The 11,247-nt window shown below is 38.3% G+C and overlaps 1 protein-coding gene across 1 annotated transcript in view; it reads right to left on the minus strand.

The window, feature by feature from the left end:
• Nucleotides 1-1,399: 1,399 nt before the first annotated feature.
• Nucleotides 1,400-11,247, minus strand: part of MPDZ (multiple PDZ domain crumbs cell polarity complex component) — a 180,170-nt gene continuing 170,322 nt past the window's right edge. Inside the window, exons 47-48 of the transcript XR_009519879.1 lie at nt 10,853-10,911; nt 1,400-10,089 (exon numbers count right to left, since the gene is read on the minus strand). The gene's annotated coding sequence lies outside the window, so the exon portion shown is untranslated. The remainder of the gene's footprint in view (nt 10,090-10,852; nt 10,912-11,247) is intronic.

An 11,247-nucleotide genomic window follows, 5' to 3' on the forward strand; every position in this document is an offset into this window, starting at 1 on the left:
TTCTCAAGAAAGCTCATATTTCTTTAAAATATTCCTCTATAGGATTCCATTCTTCAGCAAGTAAAATTACCAGTTCTGTAAGTATGTTTATAGAAAAATTTAATTCTAAGTATTCCAATGCCAAAGATCCCAGCTAAGTTTACCTGCACAGAAAATTTTATGCACAAAGTGTTAAAGACTGCAGTGACGATCACTTATAGAGCTGGAAGCAGAAACCAGAAAAATGATTTTACTTTTGTCAGTGATGTATTACAACATAATCTTTCTTTACTGGATAAAACACAAAATAAACACTCACACAATCGGCTTCAACTTTAGTCGAAGAAAAACTTCAACCAAATCTTTCACTTTACCAGAAATAAAAGCTTTTGTTAGAAGAGAGAAAGATAAAGGAAACTGAAAAAAAAAATTTTGAAAAGGCCACTTTTCTCTCCCAAATCCTAGCAACTATATGCAATGATAACATCAATGAAAATCTAGGCTTCTAAGTTTTGAGTATTTCATGTGCCTATTATTTTATGTTCTTCATACAGAGTTTCTTCTTAAGAACACAAAGGGCTTGGCTTTATCACTTTTATATTTTCTCACTTTAAGTTAGATTTTCAGGAATGGAAGATTTCTTAAGAATTGATTTAAGAATTAATTGATTTAGTACTTGGTATTAATTTTTTCAATAGCTACAGAAAATCCTGTGGATATACCCCCTTTTTTGCCCCAAACATTTACTTCAAAAAAAGACCTGATTTTAATATAAACAAAAGAATATAATCACACCCTTACACTTGGAAAAAGATGTTATCTCACATTCTACTTGTACAGCGTTTTATCTTGGGTATGTTTCTAGAAAATGTAATGCTCCGGTATTTTAGAAATAAGAAACAGCCCCTTTTCTGAAGAACGCATTTATCTACTCAAGAAGAGAAGGACGGCCTGAAGACAGAGTAGAGTAGGGGCGGGGGCGGGTAATGTAGAACAAAGCCGAAGTAGCATGGACTCTCCTGCCCTCTAGTGGTTGGACTCTAGAAAAAAATTAAACTGTTCCATGGGTTTCTTTTTCCTCTAAGTGGGTTTATTTTCTCTTTGAAAATTTAAACTAAATGTAAAGGTCTTTTACCAACTGACAATATTTCTTGGAGTATCAGGAACAGCCTCATTTTACTTAATCAGTCATAGTTATCATCTGGTCCTTTATTTTTTCAGTCACTGAAGAAGCATACCCAACAGAGTCAGCACTATAAAGGCACTGGTGGAAAGTCGACCACCGTATCCCCCAAATTCAATAGCCTAGTTTCATAACCAATACACACATTTTACCCAATTGATTCCATTTCTCATAAAAATCTTTTTTTTTTTTTTTGTTAACACTTTGAAGCTCAAGAAGTAAGATAAGTCTGGCCCAGCGGTGTCACTGTTGCTCTGTATATACATACATGAACCAGCAATGGTTGCTGAAACCGAAATAGCTGAAGCTCGTGGGGTGAACCTCGTATTTTAATGTGGGTGTAAGGTTAGTTCATCTACATTTATTTATTGTATCTCTAAAAAGTTGTAGGCCAATTCTTAATGTATTTACCCTTAAATTTTCCCTTTAAATGGGACTTGTATTTTCAAAAACTTACATTAAAACATCTTAACAGTGTTCACTGCTAACCTAAACCTATCAATTTGTAATGCATTTCCACTTATTGAATGAGCTTTATAATCACATATGATTACAATTTACTATACATGCAGAAATGCTTTTTAAACTTCTCAAAATATTAATTTATCACAAAACGGCTTTGTCTTAAACCTAATATTGCCATCACTATCATACAAACATAAACATTTAAACAAGCTTATGCGGGGAACTTGTCTCAATAGTAACCACAATAATAATCAAAATATAATTTTGTTTAGTTTTGTTTTTATGTAAATGTCCCGAGACTTAGTAGCTGGAATGATAATAAACTGATGGGGATTTGCCTTATATTTCCATGGGGAAGGCAGATGAAAATAAATTAACTCCAACTCACAGATACAATCTGAGAAACAGTGAACTTTAATACCTGCTGAAAAAGTTGCTTATCTGCAGCTTCCTCCTCTGTCAAACACAGAGTTGAATCTGAATGATCTTTCAGGTAGAGTCCTGCTAGAGATTTCTATATCTATTGATGACTATGAAGCCTCATGGTTTCATGTCTGAACTTTTGAGAGTACAGCTCAATAAGTTAATGATAATAATCAGCCATTATTCATTCATCTCCTTTGCTCCAACTTCAAACATACAAGATTAATGCTTGTCTAATTTCCCTCAATCAAGTTAATATGGGAAGATACTATTATTATAAGTTATTTAAGTATTGAATTTTTTTTAAAGAAGAATTCAAATCACTTTTAAATACTTGTGTTCAATGAAAAGAGTCACTCACTGTCAGGAAACCTGAGTTTCAGTCCCGCTTTTACCACAGATTGTTGGTAACTTTGAAGATGGCTCCTCTATAATATAAGTGAATTAGATTAGATTCTTTCACAATTTAAATTTTTTCATCTTATGTAAAGTCAAGAATTTTCAGGGCTCTTATTTAGTATTGGCTTTGGAATGATCCTATGCCAGGCCCATAATACGTGATCAAGGTTTTGGTCAAATTTAACAAGCTGGAGAGATGGTAGATAATTGGAATACTAAAATATACCCATGCACAAGAACTTACCAAGGAAGAACAGCCAACTTGGAAACATATTTGAATATTAAAGGACTGGCTTGTACTCTACAACCTAATCTTCCCATATGAGCTAAATTACTTTGTTGCAACTTCGTGGGTATGTCAAAAGCTGACCCAGTACTTCCCTCTCCAGTTCCATGTTCTCTGCATGTTGGACAATGCACAGAGTTTCCTTTTTACCACTCACAACTCATTTAATTCCTTAAAAATATAAACACAGTCTCTCTACCTTCCTGGCTTTCAACTCCTTTCTGGTTCCTTAGGAAAAAAAAAATATTTCTCTCTTAAAAAGGAAATGTTTTGGGCTTCCCTGGTGGCGCAGTGGTTGAGAGTCCGCCTGCTGATGCAGGGGACACGGGTTCATGCCCCGGTCCGGGAAGATCCCACATGCCACGGAGCGGCTGGCCCCGTGAGCCGTGGCCGCTGAGCCTGCGCGTCCGGAGCCTGTGCTCCACAACGGAAGAGGCCACGGCATTGGGAGGCCTGCGTACAGCGGAAAAAAAAAAAAAAAGGAAATGTATTATGGCATGCTATGTGACATATGTCATATTTTATGGGGGTAAAAAGCTGAGTGAGATCCAATATAGCCAGAAGCTCAAAATCTATCGGGGAAGAGATTATATTATAGCCAAATGACTTTAACAGATCAAAGACTAGTATGGTAGAGGTGTGCTTCCTTAAAATGTATTACTTGGAACTCGAGTCTGACCAGATATTTTTGGTCAGTTTGGTTTGGAAAATGGTATCCCACACTCCGTGAAGATTTACAATATACTGCTATATTTGACATTCTGAGAAGTCTGACATAAAACAACTTGCTTTAACTGAGTATAACCAATGTTCCAATAATTTATTTTCAGACCATAGAAGATTTTTTTAAAGTAATATGTGACACTTGAAAAATGCTATGCCAGAGATGAAATTTTATGAATATAAGAAGAAGAAACACGAGTTCTGATTAATAATAATCAGTGTTCCAAGTACCTGCCATGAGAAGAACACACACCAACTCATTGAAGAGAAAACTTTATGAAGAATAAATGATTTGAGCTGGGTCTTGAAGGGTGAATAACCCAGGGACGGGTTAAGGAAAACATAATTTCAGAAAAAGTTAAGTGGGACTTCGCTGGTGGTTTAGTGGTTAAGAATCCGCCTGCCAATGCAGGGGGCACGGGCTCAAGCCCTGGTCCGGGAAGATCCCACGTGCCATGGAGCAACTAAGCCCATGTGCCACAACTACTGAGCCTGTGCTCTAGAGCCCGTGCTCTGCACCAAGAGAAGCCACCGCAGTGAGAAGCCTGCTCACCGTAATGAAGAGTAGCCCCCGCTCGCCGCAACTAGAGAAAGCCCACGCACAGCAACAAAGACCCAACACAGCCAAAAATTAATTAATTAAATAAATAAATTTTAAAAGAAAGAAAAAGGTTAAGTGTAAATAGAATCATGGAGGCCAATATGTACCAACCAGGTTTGGAAAATTATAAACAGAATGACAGGACTAGAGCTTCTTCGGAACAGAACTGGTGAATTAGACAGGAAAATTTGGGGCCAAGTGCTAGATGACTCAAATACTAAGCAACGTATGGACTTATTTTTTCTACACAGTGGGAAGCCTAAGACATGTTTAGGCAGAGTGGCACGACTGAACAACCAGTCCAAAAGAGTAATGTTAGTGACACAAATGGATCAAAGAAAATAGGAGCCTTACATTTGAAAGTAAAATCAGAACTCACAAAGAACCAGTTCTTTTCACCTCTAGAGTTCTTGAACACACCCAATGGTTTTCTTCGAAATCTCCACAAAAGTGTTTGACTCATCCTCCTTCTCTAGTGAAGTCCAGTTTTCCTAGAACGCCAGTACTCAGCACATCCCAAACACTGGTTTTTCTATGTCAATTATTTAAAATTTTAACAGAATACAACATCAGTAGACAATCTAGACCACGGACAAAGAATAAAAGGTCTCAGTAAAAGAGTGAGGAAACATGAAGTGGGGCTTTGAGTCAAGGTCAAGCTGGGAGGCAAAATAACCACTCTGACCTGCTGACTGCAGAATGAGAATACACTCTTTCCCTCTCTGTCTCTGCTCAGCACACACCCTGAAAAACAGGGCTAGAGCCCTGACAGTGATCACATAGCACTGACCTGGGGAGGAGAGCACTGCTCAACTGTCTTTGCAGTTCAAGTAAGGGAAGTTTTTCCCCTTAATAAACCAGTCTGTGTCCAGGCTAACCACAGGCTAGACAAGTGGTTAAACATGTTCCAAGTTCTATTCTCAACCACTATCCTCTTCATCTCCAACTATTCCCCTCCCACAAAATTTTTGAAACACTAGCCATTCAGCAGTTAGAGACATCCTCTGTATGGGGACTTAAATGTTTGCATGTGGGAAACAGAAGTGCCATGGTCCCTGCTGCCCTCACTACTATAGACTTTGTTAACTGACAATGAAATGCACTCCCCTAACCAGGGAGTGAGATGTTTCCTCCATGTCATCAAACCTACCCAAGTCATCCAACGCCCCCTCCTTCAGTTGGATGACTTGGAGTGTCTACTTTTGTCAGATAGTGGGTTGTCCACAGGCAAGGTGTGGGGAAGGGGACACAGTCAAGGCACTGCTGGTGGATTCAAGCAACTGTCAACTGGGGGTCATCACTCAAGGTTAACAGGGCACTGAGTGCCCTTCCCCTCAGCTTCTGGGTCCTTACACTGGATGATTCTTTGTCCTCCTCCCACTTTAAGCCCTTTCATTCCTTTTATTCCTCATTCCTTCTCCCTCACCAGCCATATTTGATATAGTTTTGGAGAATGAAAACACTGTGCATTAAGAACCTAAACTTTTTCCTCCAATATTTTGGCCAGCAGCTACTGTGAGAGTGTGCCTGTATTATACTGTGGCTGGGGAGGGAAGAAAGGCTTTTTTTAGGAGAGAGAAAGAGAGAAAGATAGGTGGGGAGCAGAGGGGGTGGAGTGAGAGCTATGCAATGCATGGAAAACGCATATTTTCACAGTTCCAGATACAGTCCTGTTACATGTTTGTGCATCACTCTATATCACATATGCCCACCTCGCCTTCCCTACACATTCTCCCAAGCAGACGGATGACAGATTTCTTTTTTTCCTTTTTTCTTTTTTTTTTTGCTTGCTATCATTTAGGTACATGTTGAAACCAGGTAATGGGATGATTTTGCCAAAAAAAGTGGTCAGAGTTAAAGAGTAAATCTATTTCCTATGGGCTACTCTGTGCTTCCCTCCATGACAGTCAAGGCGTATATGGAGTTTCTGGGTTAGCCAGCAGTCCTGTTGGTCAACCTGCTGTGCCTGTCAGGCACAAGGGGCCATTAGAGCCTGAAGACGGAGGAAAGAAACAGGGCAACACAGAGTGCGAGGAAAGGACTTGGGAAATGAGCAGGGGAGGGGATGTAATTTTTAATCCCTTCTGTGAGAGTAAAAGATCAGGATAAGAGAAAGATCAATCAAAAGATTTTTAAGAAGGTTTAATGAGCGTCAAAACTAAGGTTTCAGGCTTCCCTGGTGGCGCAGTGGTTGAGAGTCCGCCTGCCGATGCAGGGGACACGGGTTCGTGCCCCAGTCCGGGAAGATCCCACATGCTGCGGAGTGGCTGGGCCCGTGAGCCATGGCCGCTAAGCCTGCGCATCCGGAGCCTGTGCTCCGCAACGGGAGAGGCCACAACAGTGAGAGCCCTGTGTACCGCAAAAAAAAAACTAAGGTTTCATAAATGAAATAAATACTTAGACTCCTTTCAGTTATATATTTTGGTTGCCAGTCTGTGCTTCTTTGAATATAGCCCATTTATGTTTGGGTTACATATAAATTATAGTTCACCCACTGATCACGTTGTTAATGAAAATCAGCTTTCGATTTCAAGTCTTCCATGTAATATGTACTGGGAATTTGGAGAGGGCACACGAGAAAGTAAGAGAGATTGAGCAGTTGACAAACACGCTAAGGACAGAGAAGGCTGAGTCACCTGGGATGGCACATTTCACTATGGAAGACTAGGGTTTCGGTGAAGACAATGAGGCTTTATGAAACTGTCCAATCACTTAACTCCACCAAACTTCGTTTTCTTCATTTGTCAAGAAGGTGTTGCAAGCACTTCTTCTAGATAAAATGTTACAGCAATTCTGAGAATGAGCTGTGGTCCTTCAGTCTTTGCAGTAAACAACGGGCTGGAAGTGGGGTCTTCCCCTGACGGTTGCAGTCAGATTGCCCTTTCACTCTCAGCTGACCTTAGCAATGAGTTCTTACTAAGCAGAGTCTTTAAGATTATGACGCTTCTTGAGGAAATGCTTGCCATCACTGCCCCTTCCCACTTTTCCAATCCAAGGCAAAGACCACACACCATTTCATTTCCAGGAATTTAGCTCTTATCTATTTCTCTAAGAGAGGCAACAAATCATCTTTCTACAGTGGTAAACAACAGTGAAAAGAATCACCAGGATAGAAACAATGATGGTATTGCAAGGGAACTGCTCCAATGGGACACAAACACTTTCACTAAAGGGAGAGGGTTGTTTGGTGAAGGGAGAAAGGAAGCTTAGGGAAGATCCTACAGAGGATGTCCCTACAGTCACTGAGCCTCTAATCAATCACCTGTTTCTAGGAAACATTCACTTTCTAAAGAGTTCCTGCAGAATACAGGTGAAAAAATATTTCCTGGACCAAGAAGTTCTCTGGTTATCAACTCTTATTTATCAAAAATAAAATCCAAAGTTCTGTATGTTCAGTTTTCTGTTAATACTTGATTGTGATTATACTTCAAGCCAAATCTACACTAGAGAAACTGAAATATCTAGATTAGAGCTTTACTTCACTTCTCCATCATGCCACCTGTAATGATGCTTCTCAGAGGACTCCAGACTAAAGGGCGGAGGAAATATTCTTTTCTTTCCATGATATCAAGTGGTACCATTGGAATGGACTATTCTCATTATCATTAGTATTACCTAAGGTAGAAGTCAAGGAGATAAACAAGGCCTTAGTACTAATATTTATGAAGATTTATTGTTTGTCCAGTAGACGCTGCACTCAATTTGATATGTTGTGGAAAGTGGGTTTGATTAAATAAGATACATATTTTCTTTTTTATAATAAAGACTATCTTGGGGAGTGACTTCAACTGAGTAAGAAGAAGTAACCTTTCTTCAATTACATTCCAGAAAGGTTAAAACCATTCTGCCAGCATCTACCTAGATACCAAGCGTTCCCATGGAAACCATCCACTGGCCCTAAGTTTCGGGGATGTCCGCAGAAACAAACAGCAGCTGCCTTCGCCCTTCAACCCCTTGAGACCTTGTACACTTTTCCTACCTCCTCAGAAAGTGAAAAATATCCATGACTTACCACCATTCTCTTAGTCTCCTCTTCTCAAAGTTAAAGTTTGAAAAGAAGGAAGTTTGAAAAGAAGGAAGAGACAAAAGTTACAGAAAATGCAAACTAGCATAGGCCCCACTGGCATTATTTTTGGTTTCTTTTACCTTGATCTGTCCAAGTCTATCCCAAAATGATTCTATCATTCATTTATTCACAGTTACTGAACACTTACGAAGGTCTCAGTATTTATATGCAATATGTGAGATTTTGTAAATTCCGCTTTTTGTCTCTGAAGTATAATTATAATTAACCCTACTCTTTTGTTTTCCATTGACTCTGAAGAAGTCTATATTCAACTTTCACATCCAATAGTAGAAATCTTATCAGAATAGGCTTGGGGCTAATGATCTTCTTCTCCCTTTCTCTAAACTAACTTTTTTCCTTCTTCCTCCCTTCCTTCTTTCTCTCCCTCACCCCTCTCCACACTGTTGAGCAAAACTCCTGAGCTAACATTATTTTCAGTAGAATAACAGAGCCCATAAGGTACACAAAATAAAGCAACACGGTACAACTATCTGCTATAAAATGGGTATGTCCAAGACACAGTAATAATAAAAAGGGTGGAAAGATCATGCTTGGGAATGAGTGTTGGGTTTGTTCTTTAATGGATTTATCGTTAATATTTTTAAAAAATTACGTAACACAAAATCTAAAAAACATACACCACCTCACACTTTTGGAAAAGAGTGGTATATATGTCATTCATTAATAAAGCATTGTAGGAGGAGTAGGGATATTTCATTTCTAGAATTATGTAACAGGAAAATGACAGAATATATATTTAGACAGTATTGGTCAATTTGAGAACTTTTAGTCAAAAAAATCCATAAATGTGTGGTTTAGCTAATATACAATAACAATGATCTATGATTTGAAACTTTAAAAACTTTCATATCCATTACGTATCTCAACTTTAAAAAACCTAGATGGAAGATATTATCTCCATTAAGAAATATATTTGGCAAAACTAAGTATCTGGCCTTAGTAAAGGAATTTATGGCTCTAATCCCATTTTTTCTCCTTCAAGTAGGGAACATTTTCCACAGTCCCATTCAAATTCTTTAGTAACTAAATTTCTATTCTCTCTTGTATTCAGAATCCCCATATAGAAAGTTAAGGTATTTTAATAACTGTTTCTTGTTTTCACTTGAAAGTTGAAAAACAGATAAGTTTTCTAAGTAGGAACACCAAAGCAAGTATCAAAAAAAAATATATGATCCATGGTCATAAAGGAAAACTTACCAAAGCTTTTCACACTTTAGGACTTCCCATCCCAGCTTTCACAGGAGCTCATCTACCTGCAAATGATCACTTCTGCACAGGTGGTTACAGACACATATATTCTTTGGGATCTCAATGCTTTATAAAGGTTTAAGGTGATTCTTGACTCTTCACTGGCTTCCAATATTCAGGTAATTGAAACGTATGATTTATGTTATAAATACCCATAAACTATTTTATTAACAAGTGGGGATTGAGAATGCTTTATAAGTTTACTTTACCCAATGTCCAAACCTAGAAATTAGGCTTACATGTACTAGTCATCTGCTCTCCAGTACAGAAAAACATCACCCTTCACCGCACCCAAAGAAAAGCGTGCTGCAGGATCCCATATAGAAGCTTCCATTCGCTCAACCCTCACCTAAATCTTTAACAGTATGAACTGTCAGAGCCAGGTCTTCAAAGAACTTGAAGCTTATTTTATAGTCAAATGTGATTATCAGTTGGGAGAAGTCCCCTTTAAAAGCTAATTGCCTTTCCTTAAATCCTTAGGGGGAAAAAAACACAAAAATTTAACTACTAGTAGTGCATACAATTTCCACCTTACATTTCCCCAACTTATTTAGTATCAATCCCTTGAGAAATAATACCTAATGTGGAACAAAGGAGGATCTGACAGAGTCTGATCTCACCAACTTCCTTCTAGAAGACTGTTTAGTCTACCAAGCTCATTTCTTCATTCCCTCCCTTCTGAAAAGAGACTGTACCTAAAAAGGAAGATGAAAATAAAATTTATTTATCCTAATTAACTGAACATAGAGGACTGAGGAGGAGAGATTATAGAGTGATGGATATTGTACAACTTCCCATTTACTTTTCAAAACGAGAAACTTGGCTTATTATGCAAGCAACGGGGCTCAGATTGATGATAAAACCTCTCACTAGGTTTAAATAACTTCCATCCCCAAAATATCTTATTTAAAATATTAAGGAGTGACACATTTGCTTCACCAACCAATGAGACTATGCCATTCTCAGTTTTCCTGGCATCATTTTTGATTTTGCTTTCCGTTCTAGCAGAAATTATGAGGATGTTTCTAGAATGAGAAACTAAGAGGACACTTCCCAAGTTTATGTTTAAAGTTGGGATATAAATTAACAGTAGTGACAGCACACTCTGCTCCAGATGACCCCCACGATTCCACTAGAGATATCATTGCAGCCCTGAAGTTACACTGATTTTAGAAATATTAACAATATTTCTATCATTTACCAAGGGCCACCACATGCAGACACTTCATCTCTTTTGACACTAAAAGAGCTGTGAGGAAGATGCTATTATTCCTTTTTTACAGTTAAGGAGGCAGAGGCTCAGAGAGATCAGCTGCCTTTCAGTCAGGGAGCAAGTCAGGGACCAAGCCAGGATATGAACCCAGGGCCTTGAGACCCAGAGGCCCATGCTCTTTACACTGCATTTCAGAGAAATCTAGAGCTCCTTCAGTGTTAAGACATTTATCAGCTCTGACTTACATTCATTCAAGGCAGTCAAAGTAGGTATTGAGACATTGATGACTTCATTACATGAATACCTGTAACGTACAGAAAGGAAAAGCTTTAGAAAAAAAAAACTCAACTACTGAATAGAAGAACTAATAGTCAGGTACTTACAAATAAGTGCAGATGAATGGGTTGAACCTAATTCCCATAGTTTTAGTTATCCAAATGGCAAGAAAAATTATAAATGTATATTTTAAAATGTATAATTCCTTTATTTATTAACCCTAAGATTAAAGAGTAAAAGATGAAAAAAATCATATGCTTCCTAGCCTTAATTTTTTTTTCTTTAAAGTGAGCCAGCATCCTCTATCATAAAATGAACATCTGGCACCAGATCTCCTATTTTGATGAAAACTGTACCTGAAAAA

Source organism: Delphinus delphis, chromosome 6 (genome assembly GCF_949987515.2).
Source record: "Delphinus delphis chromosome 6, mDelDel1.2, whole genome shotgun sequence".
Classification (NCBI taxonomy): domain Eukaryota; kingdom Metazoa; phylum Chordata; class Mammalia; order Artiodactyla; family Delphinidae; genus Delphinus; species Delphinus delphis.